The sequence below is a fragment of the Lactuca serriola genome, chromosome 5, assembly GCF_051521515.1.
Source record: "Lactuca serriola cultivar US96UC23 chromosome 5, Lser_US96UC23_V15, whole genome shotgun sequence".
NCBI classification, from domain to species: domain Eukaryota; kingdom Viridiplantae; phylum Streptophyta; class Magnoliopsida; order Asterales; family Asteraceae; genus Lactuca; species Lactuca serriola.
In genome coordinates this window covers 279,120,804-279,135,860 of record NC_136412.1, presented here as the reverse complement: position 1 = coordinate 279,135,860, position 15,057 = coordinate 279,120,804, and positions in this window count along the sequence as shown.

Below are 15,057 nucleotides of genomic sequence, written 5' to 3'. Positions count from 1 at the left end.
CCGAGACGAGTGCAGACCTAGAAATTCTAAGGAAAATGGTGAGGAGGAGTCCCCTCAAACTTCTTTATTGATTGATTTCTATGTTGTATTTTTAGTTTGAGGATGGTGACTACACGAGGAGTTTCAGATTGGGGTTCGAACTCCCTCATTCTAGGAGTTGAAGGCATGTGGAGCACTTGAGTTCTTTGGGGTTAATGACCCCATCGCTATCCGCCGCTAGATCGTTGACATGGAGAATGCTCAGCGCACGAGCTTTTGTCCCAAGGTGGAAAAGGTGGGATTCACGTTTTGCTTGCTGAGGGACTGGTAGGAGGAGGTCACCAGAGCGATTGGGACGGAGGCTCTTACAGTGATGACTTTGTGGTGATTTTGTACAGAGTTTTTATCGGGAATTTTCACCGACTATTGAGGTGCAACAGCTGGTGAGGGAGTTTCAGGACCTTCACCAGACTATAGAGATTTTGGCGTAGATCTCCGCCAAATTCAGGTAGAGGGCATTGTTGCTTCCGTAGTACGCTGCCGATGAGGAGATGAGAAAGACGATATATCTTGCTATGCTAAGGGATGATATCAGGGAGTTCGTGAGCTTTTCGGGGTATAAGACCCTGAATGATATGATTGTGACAAACCGTAAACAGGAAATTGAGTTGGGTACTCAATTGCATTTTAGCACAACATATCACCCTCAGACCGATGGCTAAAGTGAGAGAACGATCCAAACACTTGAGGATATGCTTCGGGCATGCGTATTGGATTTTGGGGGGAGTTAGGATACTTACCTTCCGCTGGTAGAGTTCTCCTACAACAACACTTATCATGTCAGTATTGATTGACAACCTTTTGAGATGTTGTATGGAAGGAGGTGTAGGACCCCGATTTGTTGGGGGAGGGGGGGGGGGGGGAGGTCGGACATCGGGTCATAGGAAGCACTGAGGTGCTACTTGAAACTACTGAGTTGATTCAGCAGGTATGAGATAGGCTTCAGGTGGCGTAGAGTCGTCAGAAGAGTTATGTTGATCGATGCCGTTCAAGCCTTGAGTTTTTGGTGGGAGATTTGGTACTACTGAATGTGTCACCTTGGAAGGGTGTCATCCGGTTTCGGAAGTAGGGCAAGTTGGGCCCCCGGTTTATCGGTCCCTTTAGGATTACTGCCCGGGTAGGCAGGATTGCGTACCGGCTGGATCTTCCTGATGAGCTCAGATCCATAATACTTTCCACCTGTCTCGATTACGAAAGTGTGTAGCCGATGAGTCGATCGTGATATCGCTAGATGATATTCAGGTGGATGAGCGTCTTAATTATGTGGAGAGGCCCATTGTAATTCTCGAAAGGAAAACTAAAACTCTACGTAAGAAGGTGGTAAATCTGGTGAAGGTGAAATGGTAGTACCGAAAGGGCTCTTAGTGGACGTGGGAGCCAGAGGACGAGATGAGGGAGCACTACTCATATTTTTTTTATGGTAAAAGACTTCGAGGACGAAGTCTAATTCAAGTGGGGAGATTTGTAACACTCGAATCCAGGTATTTTCATTTTTTGTCCTTGTAACAAAAATATATTTTCGAAGGAGGTCCCCTCGTATGTTGGGTGTACGTCTATGTACGTTTAGCGTACATGGTCATGATGGATCGGGAATTTGGGCCACATATGCGGGGTGTACGAAGAATACACGGGGTATACATAGACAAAGTTAAAACCCTAATTTTAGGGCATGAACCCTATTTAAACATACTTATGGTGACATATGTTTACATACAATTAGTGTTTATAATACTAATTTAACACGTATAAGTATCCTAGTGTGCGGAAAACACTTTGGTCAAGTGCTAGGAGGCTATTGGGTTGCAATAAGGGAGTATATGGCCTAGTTAGGGAGTTTACTCTTCAAGAGTAAACTCTTTATGGAGTTTTCGGCCCTAAGACCATATCCCCATGATTTTATGGCCGTAAACTCATGGGTGGTGTGTTCTTGGATGTTTTAAGGTCTTATCTCACTCGTAGAATTAGGCTAGGTTCTAATCTAGGGCATATGAAGGGTTTAAGGCTCCAAATTGACCACTTAAGGGAGTTCACGACTGTAAACCTAGAGTTTACGGCCGTAAACTCTCACTTGGTCATTCCCTCCATGAATTTAGGTCTTAAATGGAAGGGTATAAAGTTCTATGCATTTTCCAAGCCATATAGGGAAGTTAGGGCATTATTTGGCCTCTTTAAGGGAGTTTACGGCCCATGGACCAATCCTTGGGGGGTTTACGGCCGTAAACTCCTAAGTCCTTGGTTTAATTGATGTTTAAAGCCCCTACTTCAATGGTGGTTGGTTCTAGACATTTACCCAAGTCATAAGAGGTGTTTGAGGGCAATTCTAACACCTTAAAAGGTGTTCACGGCCCTTGAAGAGGGGTTTACGGTCCAAGAGTGTTCTTGGGCCGTAAACTCATGTTTACTCTCCATATAATAAGGTTTTGGTGTTCTAAACTCGTACATGCAAGTCTACAAGTCATATCTAAGCCCTTGGAGTGATTTGGAAGGGTTTTGGGCTTCAAAACCCCACTTATGGGTGTTTACGGTCCAAAAGTGTTCTTGGGCCGTAAACACATGATTTGGCCCCTATTGGATGTCTTAAACACGAATTTGCATGTTAAATGAGCTAAACAACAAGTTAGGATAGATCACTTACTAGTTTGGGGCTCGAAATGACGGTTTTTGGATCGAAAGCAACTTGTAGAGAGAGAGAGAGAGAGAGTAGAGAGAGAGTGAAAAGGGTGTAAATGAGGTTAACTCATCCTTATATAGGGGTTTGAGTTTGTGGCTCGGTGGAAATCTACCCGATACTGACGTTAAACGGGGCTTTTGGTCGCACCCGATTAAATGGTCGTAATTTGACTTGGTTGTAACTAAAATTTTTCAAAGGAAAATTGAGGGCGTTCCTAATTTGTTCAAACCCTTACGAAGTCGTAAAAAGTCCCAGTTTAATTAACCTAGTCCAAAAGGTTAACGGACGATTAATAAAGCGGATTTTATTAACGGACGATGAGGTTAAAAATGACGTGATAAATTTCGGGTTGTCACAGTAAAAATTGGTCAGAGTTCGGCGGTCAAACCACCGCAAACCATTATGTATTAAGGACTAATCGTGTGTGATTTTACGTTTATAATGTATATCAAAGATATTATATTCATAATTACTTTCAGAACGTCTCAAACTGCTTAAACCATTTATAGTTGATGATCGAATAAAAAATTACCAAAAAAAAAATCTATTTATGACATTACAAATAATTTTTTATTGAGTATATTTGAGAGTTATGGATAAGAAATTTGAATAGATTACGTTCTCCTGGTTTGGTGGATGTAAAGACAGTCCAAATTGGAGATCGTATTTGAAAGTTACGCGTCTTTAAAGTTATAAAAATCAATATTTATCTGATTTTCCTGAATCGAATTGTGCACTACTTCATTTTAAATAGCTACGAGCCTCGTAAATTGTTTTTGAGTGCGTTTTTGAACTCAAACTGTAGTGTATTATTTTATTTTATTTTTATCATATTTTAAATCTCGACCGAAATCAGATTCGTAAAATCTGTCGAATCAAAACCAATTAGTCTCAAAATTTTAAATGTTTAATCCCGGAGTTATGTATATCATAATTGAATTATGTCTGCTTTTCTGGAGTTGCAACGACCAAGACTTTGAGCAGATACTTTTTGAAAAATTCCATGAAATGATACGAATACATGAGAATCGACAATAAGGATGAAATCATAAAATTCACAACACATGTATACAGTATACTATAAATCCCCAAAAATCCACAAAAATATGGTTTTAGGGGTACAATAAGATATATCTAAGATACTTGGCAATAATGGTAAATGTTTTCCCTATAGTTCTCTCTCAGATATCTCGTTTGAAGAAGCATCCACCGGATGTGGGTTTTTCGGCGAGCCAAGAGGCTATCACCTTTGTCCCAACACTCCTCCTCTCCATTTTCTACTCATCGATCTCAGCCTAACATCCCAACGATTTTCGAGAAGCACCAACGAAAAACCCCCTGTCGAGCTTCAAACAAACAAACACACCCACTCGGATGGCTGATTCCGGCGAGATCAAGTAGAGTTGCAGCTCCCTCGACGAGTTCTATCGACGCTCACCACCTACACAACCCTCCTCTAGTCGAAGAATCACAACCCCAAACACTCCAACCCTATCGTTGTTGATGCTACTCTGATTCCTTTCCGAGTTTTTGCTGCCAACAACGAGAGAAGAATCATAAGAGAGGATCGTCGGTGATGAGTGGACACCAGCCTCGATGCCTTTGCTCTTCCACTGCTTCCATTCGAGTTCCTTTTTCTTTTCCCTTCCCTATTCGTGTTGGTTGCCAATCGAGAATGAAAGAAAAGAAAGAAGATGCCAGCGAAAACCTTCTGCCGGCACCCCTCCCGTGATTTCTCAACCGCCATCGGAGTCCCGTTAATTGCTTCCCATTCGACAATTGTTCCTTCTCACCGGATCTATTGTAGACGACGATTACCCCCTGTTTCTATTGTAAGTCTGTAACATTTTATTAAGGGGGTGTTTGACTTAGCTTTTCACAGCCAAAAGTCCTTTTTGTAAAAGAAAAAAAACAAAAAGATGTTTGGCAAACTAGTAACTTTTGGAGTTTTAATACAAGGAAAAACAACTTTTTGGAAAAGTTAGGATTTCCTGACTTTTTGTAACTTTTTGGAAAAGAACTTTTGAGATTTTAAAAGCTAAGCCAAACACGCCCTAAATAGTCCCTTCAAATGTAGTTTTAAATTAAAAGGATCCCTTGATAGAAATCTTTACAAACCAGGTCCCATTTTATTTAGGAATTACAAAAATGGTCCCTTTAAGATATAACTTATCACGAAACAATCCACATGTTCAATAATTTAAAAAAACAACCGTTTTTAAATATAAAATATTTCAAAAAAGTCCCTTTAATTCAAAATATTACAAAATAGTCATGGGCTTGTTTTAGTTCAAAAGGATGTCAAGATGCGGTTTCTAATGTAAAACTTCACACGAATGAGCCAATTGCAGACAAATCGAACTCACGCTTCAAGGGTGCATTTCTACAACCCGGTTTTAATATTTGGGGGGAGAATATATGCGTGTCTATTAAAGTTTTGATGATTTTCAAAATTTATATACAAAATTGCATCATACATTATAATTGGTCTAAAGTTTTTGAAATAGCAATCTAAAAATGTGATAAATCACCAAAAATCTGTTAAGTTAAAGAAGATTGTTAAAATATGATATATTTACACTTTACGTGATATATGAATATAATTAATAAGAAAACCACAAGATTACAAGTAAATTGCTATAATAACACGATTAATATTGTAAGTCACAAAAATAAAAATGACCAAAAATATTACTCGCGTATAACATGAAACTACATCGTCATAAATTGTGGAAAGACGAAGTTTATGTAATTTTATAATTATTAGTTAAAATTATCAAATTTAACTTTTAATATATAAGGTTATGTAAAAATGAATGGAAAAGTTATTAATATATTTTTATATTAATTATAAAAATATAACTCAATTTACTAAGTTATGGATTTTTATATTGCAATAAATAACATGATTGACTTCATGACTTAAGAGTCGTTATCTGCGAAATAGTGTATACTATTAATCACGTGAATTATAAATATCATGAAAGTTGTTGGTTTCATGTTGGTTGAAACTTGGAAAATGTGATAAATAGCAGTTATTCTGCTGCCCAAATATCGTTATAACAAATAACAGAAATTTGGAAATCCATTAAATCTTACGAATCTCAAATACTATATGACTTCGATCGGATATTATTACTAAACAACAAAAATATAAGTAGTCAATAATCTTATAGCAGGAAGTTTAGGAATAGGATGCCTAGACACATTGTTAGGATCCAACACTCCAGAGTCTCCCTGTAAATGTTACGTTGTTTCTAAAGCCACTTGAGTTAAGTTCGTTTCCTAAGCCATTTGGGCTATATTGTTGGGTATACTAAAAATGTGTGTCTTGGTGGAAACCCTTTATTTTCATCACCGTTAATCCACATAGAATGACTAACGACAAGTATAAGTGTCATACTATCGATCTTATACTGTTAGGCCGCCAACCTGGAGTTGCTAGCTACAACTACATCTGACGAGACAAATTTTGGTGTTGATGTTGGTACCATTGAACATTCCCACGTGTTATAATAGGTTGAATGATTGAAGCATGCCCTACTATGGAGCCGATGCAAAAGGTGTAGTGTCACTAGTTCGGTTATGAGTTCATTATAAAATCACATTTTTGTTTCGTTACCGTATAGAACTGATATTAGGTTTATACGACGTTTTATTTCACTTATACTAGTTGAAAGAGACTGTAGGTAACAAAATAGTTTGTGACCCAAAAAGATAAGTGTCAATACTGGAAATTAAGTCATATAACACTAAATTAATATCATGGCATGACTGATTAGGGTTTTATAAGTTACAAGTAATAATAAGTTATTTATATAAACCATTTGTTCTTTTACAAAAACACAATATATATGTGGGAGGAGTTTTCCCCACTGGTTAAGTGTCGGTTCCCAAATTACGTATGATAATACTTAAATAATACCACGACATGATTTTACAAAGTTTAGAAATTTGATACTTATGCGTTTTACATATAAACTATACAAACACTTGTACAAGATTTCTAGAGTAAAGTTGGTCATTTTATGTTTTCACAAGATGCTATATGACTTTATTTTATATAAATTGGCACTCAAAATCCTTATATAAAAAGCATTTCGGTCATCAGAACCATATAATTTTGATATAAGTTTGACTTACTTATATGTATTTTGCTAAATTTTGAAATTTTGGATTTGAACGCAGGATGTTTCTAAATACACTTTTATAACTCATTTATTCTATACTTTTGATGCAAAAGTAAATATTTATAAAAGCTGATCAACTAACTAAATTATATAAAACACTTTTGGATCTAAAAATACTTTGTGTCAAAATCTGTACAACTCACCAACAATTTTGTTGACGTATCTTAATCCATGTATTCTCAGGTTTATTAATAGGTTGGAAGGATTTTCGTAGAGCACTTTCCATTATTTTACTATACCATTGTAAACGTCGATCTATTAATTGTGTGTAGCGATTTAGCAATAGTCAAGGTCAATGTAATTTCTATTTCAGTAATAACAGAAGATTATATTTGTATTGTTCAATGTATGTTCAATAACTGTGATCAATGATTTACGTCGCGCACCTCGACGTTTCCGTCTGCGGCCATGGGTATGACAAATTGCTATCAGAGCTATTGGCTATAGCGAGCTAGTACTTTCTTAGGAAAGCATGGCTATAGTCTAAGTCTTACTCTCTTAGGTTAGATATATCCCTTAACTTTCAAATATACGGTTATACATATAAAAACTCCAACCCTTGAATGCTAAATACAACGCAAGGTTTTATGTCAAACACCATAGCTAAGTTGATTGTACATGGGCCGAACCATAACTAGACGTACACTGGTCACCTATGTTTAATTATGGTTGGACATATGCAAAATCATGCTTGGATTCGGTTGATGGTAGACTAAAACGGTTGGAATCCAAAATATTTAAAGAAAATCACAGTTCGAAATGCTTAAGAATTCTTGAAAATTCTAGTGCACACTTACGAATACTTAGTGAATATTTACCTCAAATGCTCATGAAACTACAATAATTATAAACATAAATCATGTATGAAGTTTATCTTGGAATACTAAGTACTCAACTATGACATCCTATGAATGCATCTGTTAGACCTCGTAGCAATACCTTGCAAAATATACGCACCTTTGTGAATCATTTCGAATTTAGCTTAGGTATTCAATCAGTCCATTTTCGTTTTGTTATGAACTGTCCAACTTATGATTGAATAATCTAAGTTCAAAAGAAGGACACCTATACGTACTCTTTGTCTTCTGTGACATTTTTGAAGGAGAACATAGCAGTCTCTATATAAAAGAGAGAAACATGAAAATTGTAGGAAATGGTGTCTAGTATCCAAAATATCTCGATTTAAATAAATCCAAACTTCAGAACTCGAATTATGGTCAAAACATCGATTAGAAATCGATTTTAATTGTAAGCTTTTCTTCTTGAGTTTGTACTGCTTGTCCCAATACTTGATATTTTCTTTTCACCTATTATTTATATAGATTTCACATTTAGTAGTATTGTAAAAAATTACTACACCTAATACTTATAATGAAGTTACTCTTGGGCAAAACCATGTCAATTCTACACATTTAGCACAACTGTAATATTATCGCTTATAGTTACAATGATATTTTCATGCAACTAATTTCTCCTTAAACCAATTGTAATGGGAAAAGTAATGTCTCACGAGAGATCAACGAGTGATCATCCATTACCAGCACAATCTCTTGGCACAACTACGATTGAGATAATGATCAAACAACTAGTAGCTAACACTTTGGACCACATACAAATCTAATAGGAACAACGCCTATGAGCAAAGTAGAAGTGGAAGAAACAACCATAAAAGTAATAGTGATGTCCCGAGGACATGAACATACGAAGAATTCATGTACTACAAACCCATATCCTTTTACGAAAATGAAGGATTTATAGGGTCGACACTCTGGATTGAAAAAATGAAATCAATATTCCATGTTCGTTCCTATATAGAAAACTACATGTTTAGGCTTTCCACCTATACCTTTAAGGGTACTGACCTGACCTGGTGAAACTACTATGCAAAAATCGGAGGCAAATGACTCAGTCGATGAGACGACATGAGAAGCACTAAAGATGATGCTTACAAAAGTATACTTCCAAGAAATAAGATAAAGTAATTAGAAATAGCATTGGTTAAAGAAAAGCTTGTTATATAAATGGTGAAATTGGGTATTTTGAGAAGAATTGCTTAAGGATAAAGAACCAGGAGGTAACAGCTTGAGTTAGAGTAATCTCAATCAAAACAAGGAATGAAATCTAGGAACCATTAATAATAACTGTTGTGTTTCTGTAACGTCAAAATTTTCAAAACAAATTTTCATTTTTAATTTAAATATTTTCAATCACCAAAAAAACAATATTCAACAACTGTATCCAATGTCATTGTAATAAACAAATCCCACAATCTCAAAAGATCTCAAATACATAAACCCTCTTAGTCTGTACGGATCATGTCGGCGCCTTTCCGTAATCCTCACTGGTACCTGAAACACATAACACAACACTCTAAGCATAAATGCTTAGTGAGTTCCCGAAAATACCACATACAACACATATGCCTTTCCAGGCCATAACTATGTGGGACCTTCCAGTCCAAGTGTCTCAGGGGACTTTCGTCCCGAATCCTGGTAGACCTTCCGGTCCTACCCATATCGACCTTCCGGTCCATGTCATCATGACCTTCCGGTCCATATCATCTTGACCTTCCGGTCCTTATCATGCATAACATACATAGCACATACATATCACATATCATCATATAGCACATATATCTCATAGCATATAAGACCTTCCGGTCACACCTATACCCTTCCAGGTACAGTATAGTGAGAAGACTCACATCGGGTATCTCAGATAGTCTCGCACTCGAACACACTAGTCTAGCCCCTGCCTAAACACATAACAATACTCTCACATAAATAATGGCTCTCAAAGGCTAGATTAAATCCACTCTACAATTTCCACAGAAGGGTAAAAGACCATTTTATCCCTCCCTGACCAAAAAGTCCAAAGGTTGACCAAAACCTTAAAAGTTAATGGAAGTCAGCAAGAGGCAGTACACGACGCGTACCGTCTCTGTACGTGGGGTGTACGCCGACGAACCACAATCGGGGTCTCAACCCCTTACGCTGCGCGTACTAAGAGTTACGCCCAGCGTAAGTCTTAGTTTCAGCCTTTCCTTGGATTTTGGTCTGAAACGGTTAAGAAACTTATTCGACTTCTAGATCTGACTCTCCCTAAGCCTCTTATACCATAAAGTCGGAACCTTTAAGCCTTTGCATGGTTGCAAAGGTCCCTCAAAAGGTCTAGATCTCATGCATGGCTCAATATTTACGTCCAAGATTGCATTTTTATGAACATACAACTCTCATAGTCCTGAAATATGATAGATCTAGGCCAATGGAGACCATTTGCTCATAAAGTCTCCACCTTGGGACCAAAAAACCTAGAAATTGGTCCAAGAAGCACACAACCCAAATGACAAGGCAAGTTTTAAGCTTTTTACCTCAGGAAGAAGCTCCAACCTCTGAAAAGCTCGGATCTACTCTTGCCCACAAACTTCTAGCTTCCAAAATGGTCTCTTCTTCTCTTCCACAACCTTGAAATGACACTTTGAAGCTTAGAACACCAACACACTAGCTAGAAACGAAGGAGGACTCTCTATTAGGGTTTCACTCTCTAGAATGGTGGCTGAGGTCAAGGCCTTAGCATTCCTTTTATAGTGCACAAGCCCCAAATTAGGGTTTACATCTGGGCTCGCTACGCCCAGCGTAACCCTGGGTATGCCCAACGTACCCAGGCGAGTCCGTGTCCAAATTAAGTGCGCGAGTACGCGCAACGTACTCCTCAGTACGCCCAATGTACTCACTAGCCTAACAATTTACTTAAGGGGCTTAACTTGACAACTCGGGAAAAGGAGAAGGGTTAAATAGCTTTACCTGAATTTCAGGATGTTACAGTTTCTTCATAAGCACTCGTATAATGAAGTACTTGTAATCGAAATATGTATAGGAATCATCGTGAATCCTAAGTTTAAACATATGATAAGTCATGAAACCTAGTAGATTAGAGAAAACTTGTAAATTAGAGATAACTAGTAAGTTGTTGGAAATCTACTTACGAAAGTTTAATAAATTTTCTCCTAACACTTACCAAATCATGGTTATCATGTCAACCTAATGCGTATGTCACTGAAAGTCTAATATTTTTGTCTACATGACACAGTTTTGTTTGTGTCACGTCAGGTTGTATACGACCCACTTTAGATGATAATGTAACCATGAACAATCGATCTTTACTCATAGACTTCATGCCAATTCCAAGAGGAATCTTTGACATTATCATAGGTATCAATCAACTACCTCCCCATTGTGTCTAGATCTATACTACAAGATAGTTGTACGACTAAGCCTACCCCACGAGAAACACATGGTCACTTATGATGACAAGTTGTAGAAGATCCTAAAGTTTCTTTCCTACCCTAAGGATCAAATGAAAAGGATTTGATAAATGTGAAGGATTTAATCAAATGAGAAGGATTTGATAAAATGTGAAGGACTTAATCAAATGTGAAGGATTTGATGAAATATGGACGATTAGGTGAACATTTCTCTCTAAGGAATGAATGTTGGCATTTTAACAATAAAAGAATTTATGTTGGATACTACTAGAAGTCTATCAGGAACTTCCCCAAGGTAGCCTAGTCAACAACTATATAGACACCAAAGGAAACAAAGTCTAAATGGAAAAAAGAAAAAGATTATATTCTGGAAGTTGGAACAACTATGGTGTAATGCATTAATCCTACTTTTTTTTTAAAAACAGACAACTTGTTCGTATACGATGACATGTACGTAAAGGATTGAGGTGCAAATAGATGAATTGAAACAAGGCTTTTGCCTATGCTTTTGGTTATATGACATAAATTAGAAATTTGTTGTCATCATGACATGTGATATTCGTTAACATTGTAATGAGATTAACATGGTATCAAATGTCTTGAGACAAAAAGAACGTACCAAACGCTGAGTACGAATATTAACTATGAATATCCATTCACAACCGACAAATCAGATTTGAGAAGTTTTATTTGAGACCTTGAGAGAGAAAAGCTTCACGAGTGAAGCTCTGTGAAGAATGGATAAATTGGTTAAACTTAGGGATGACGGAACACGATACTTTATGAACCAAATTTGTATGCGTAAGTGTAGTGAACACAAGACCATAGTCTTGGATGAAGCTCACAGACCAAAGTGTCCCATCCATCCAGGCTCTGATCTAATGTGCTTATATCCAAAGGAACATAAATGATGAACATGCATGAAAGCAGAGATTACCATTTGAGTGGACATATAACACACATGTACCACATGTAGAATTTCAGAAACACTCAAGACTATGGTAATGATAAATAAATACCCAAGTAAAAGTGGGAACCAATGTTAATGGAATTTATACCAAAGCTGCCTAAGAAGCCTAATGGTTTTGATTCTATTCACGAAGTGGTCCACAGATGCACTAAGTCCACCCACTTCCTGCTAATCTAAGAACCATATGAAATGGAAAGGTTAACCAGAATTTGCTAAAGAAATCATCGGACTGCATGAGGTGCTGATCGCTATCATCTCTCGTTAAGATGGCGGATTTACTTAGAAATCTTTATTTCCATCATAATAATTCGATATGTGCCTGAGGATTAGCACAAATTACCATTCCCAAGGGTCAAGAGTGTCCAAACCTTGAGAGAAATGCTCTGAGCCTACGAATTAGAATTTGGATATTACATGGAATACTCATTGCCGTTAATTGAGCTTTCCTGCAATGATAGTTATCACTCCAGCATCAAGGCCACACCGTTTCAGGGTTTATACACATGTAAGCATCGATACTCGATATATTGAGCAATGATGCAAAACTGAACAAAGGACGTGTAGGTGATATGTTGCATTCTGATCCAAGAACCACTCATGAAATTACAGAAAAGATTATGTGATCTGGAAATGATTTCAGACTATACATGAACAACAAGACGATTTTGTAGACAAAAGATGTAAGCCTTGACTTCCAAGTCAGAGACTGTGTAGTGTTAAGCTATTTCCATTTGAGGAATGATTCGACTTAGAGAATGAGTCAAGTTAAATTGCGACTAAAAGGAACTTCGAAAATTTTAACCTAATTTGGTACTATTATTTATTTCAAACTATCTTGATAACTAAACAACATACACGATGCTTTTCATGCACCGCATGCTAAGGATTGTATGTCTGTTGACACACTTGCTATCTATCTGAATGAGTTTACAAGGAAATTACGCTAGTATTTTCATATTTGTGAAAGTACACAAGGTAGAATTGTATATAAGATTCGACAGCCTATGAAATATTTGATTCGCTCTTATTCCCTCAAGTGTGGATCAAGCTAAAAGAAAATTCCACCAATTGTTTTTGTTGGGATTAAAACCCTAATTGAGGTTTGATGAACAAGATACGGAAAATAAGAACACACACAATAAAGAAGATATGTCGAATGATCACTCGATTTATTCAAACATAGGGAATAAATTACACTTTCGAAATAGACTAAAGAATTTAACTCTACATAAGAAACCTCATAATGAGGCGGCTACACTTAGCCTTACTCTTAACCCTAGTTATGAATAATACATGACTATTTATAGGGAAAAGAAAAGTCTTGGGATTTTAACCTACACTTCATCAAGGGGACCCATCGCCAAACAACTGTTAAACCTTCTGTTTCTATCCACACATCTGATGTGGGGGCTGGAATTTTAGGTTTCGCAACAGGTCATTCCACCCCCCCCCCCCCATTTCCCCTCTTCGCCACAATGACCTAGATACAATTTTTTGGGAATGATGATGACTTCGCGGGATTCACTTACAGTCCATTCAACATCAGGACTGAAAGTGATGATGAAGCTCCTGTAACGAAAGGTCAACTTAAGCTGATAAATGAGAAACTAGACTCGTTTCTCCATGCTACAAAGACCTCATCTACAAATGATTATTCTCAAGCAGCGGTCAAGTCTATTCTTGAGAATCTTACTAAGGAGCATTCTGCCAATCTTGAAAAGATGAACAAGGCAGTTGATGATTCCACCTGTTTCTATAACAAAACGACTAGAAAAGTCGATAAACTAATATCTGATGCTCCAGTTTTCATGGAGCAATTCCAAAGCTCCTTTGAGTCCAACATTGACAAGGCAAACGAAGTGATTTCTAGCCTGGGCTCAACACTCAAAACTGAGAAAGAAAAACTTCAAGAGGTTCGCACTGGTCTTCAAACTAAGCATGGAAAGTTTCGACCTTCCATTACTTCTCAACTCTCAAAGCTTCAGGAAGATCTGGGAATCAAAAGCAAAATAATGGATACACTTTCCCTCAAGATTGATAAAGTGAAAATCTTGACTGTTAAGCTTGAAAATGTTGAGAAGCAAGTCAATGATTTGTTATTAGAGAAAGCTGTTATGAAGAGCTACATTGCAGAAGTTAAGGGTATGCTTTCAGATATCATTAAGACTTGTGACTTAATGATTACTATTACGGTAAAGAAGCATTTTGCTGAGAAGCTAAGGCAAGTATTCGCAATGCTTAATCGGCTGGAAGGTGTGTCTTAATCTAAAAACGAAAACCTCAAAGCTTCAGTCAAGCACACTGTCAAGAGCGAATCTGATCCTAAAGGCAAAGAAAAGCTTTATAGTGAAGAACCGATTGTTGACAATAGCGAATATGAAGAGCCTGATGAAATGAGCTCAAGAGGAGAAAGGCACGGGAGGCTGAAATGGATGAACACGAAAGAATAATCAGAAAGGCTGAAGCGAAGCTCAGGTTACTTTGGAAATTCGAAAGCTTTTGTTTCCAAAGTGGACTTTGAAGCGAATTCAAAACAAATCCATAGATATGCCTAGTCAGTATTGGCTGGAACCAGTTGTGTCATTCGAACTTCTAATTACATAAGATTTGCAACTGGATCTGCCAATTACTCCAAAAGCCTTTATGTTTCTCTCATTTGTCAAAGTAGCGAATATCCCTTCCATTGATAATGATGTCGATCAATTGCTCTTCTCATTTTATCTCAAGCACATGAAGACATAGTTTGAAATATGGAGTGTTAGAAAAATCATAGTTGTGAAGGTCACAGGTCCAATAGAAATTGAAAGCTTCCCTAATGTGAAGTTTAAGGTTGTGAGAGGTTCTGCTAGTCAGGTTTGCGAATTCACTCTTACCGACTTACCAAGCCTCAATCCCTATAAGTGTATCATGCTTTACAACCCAC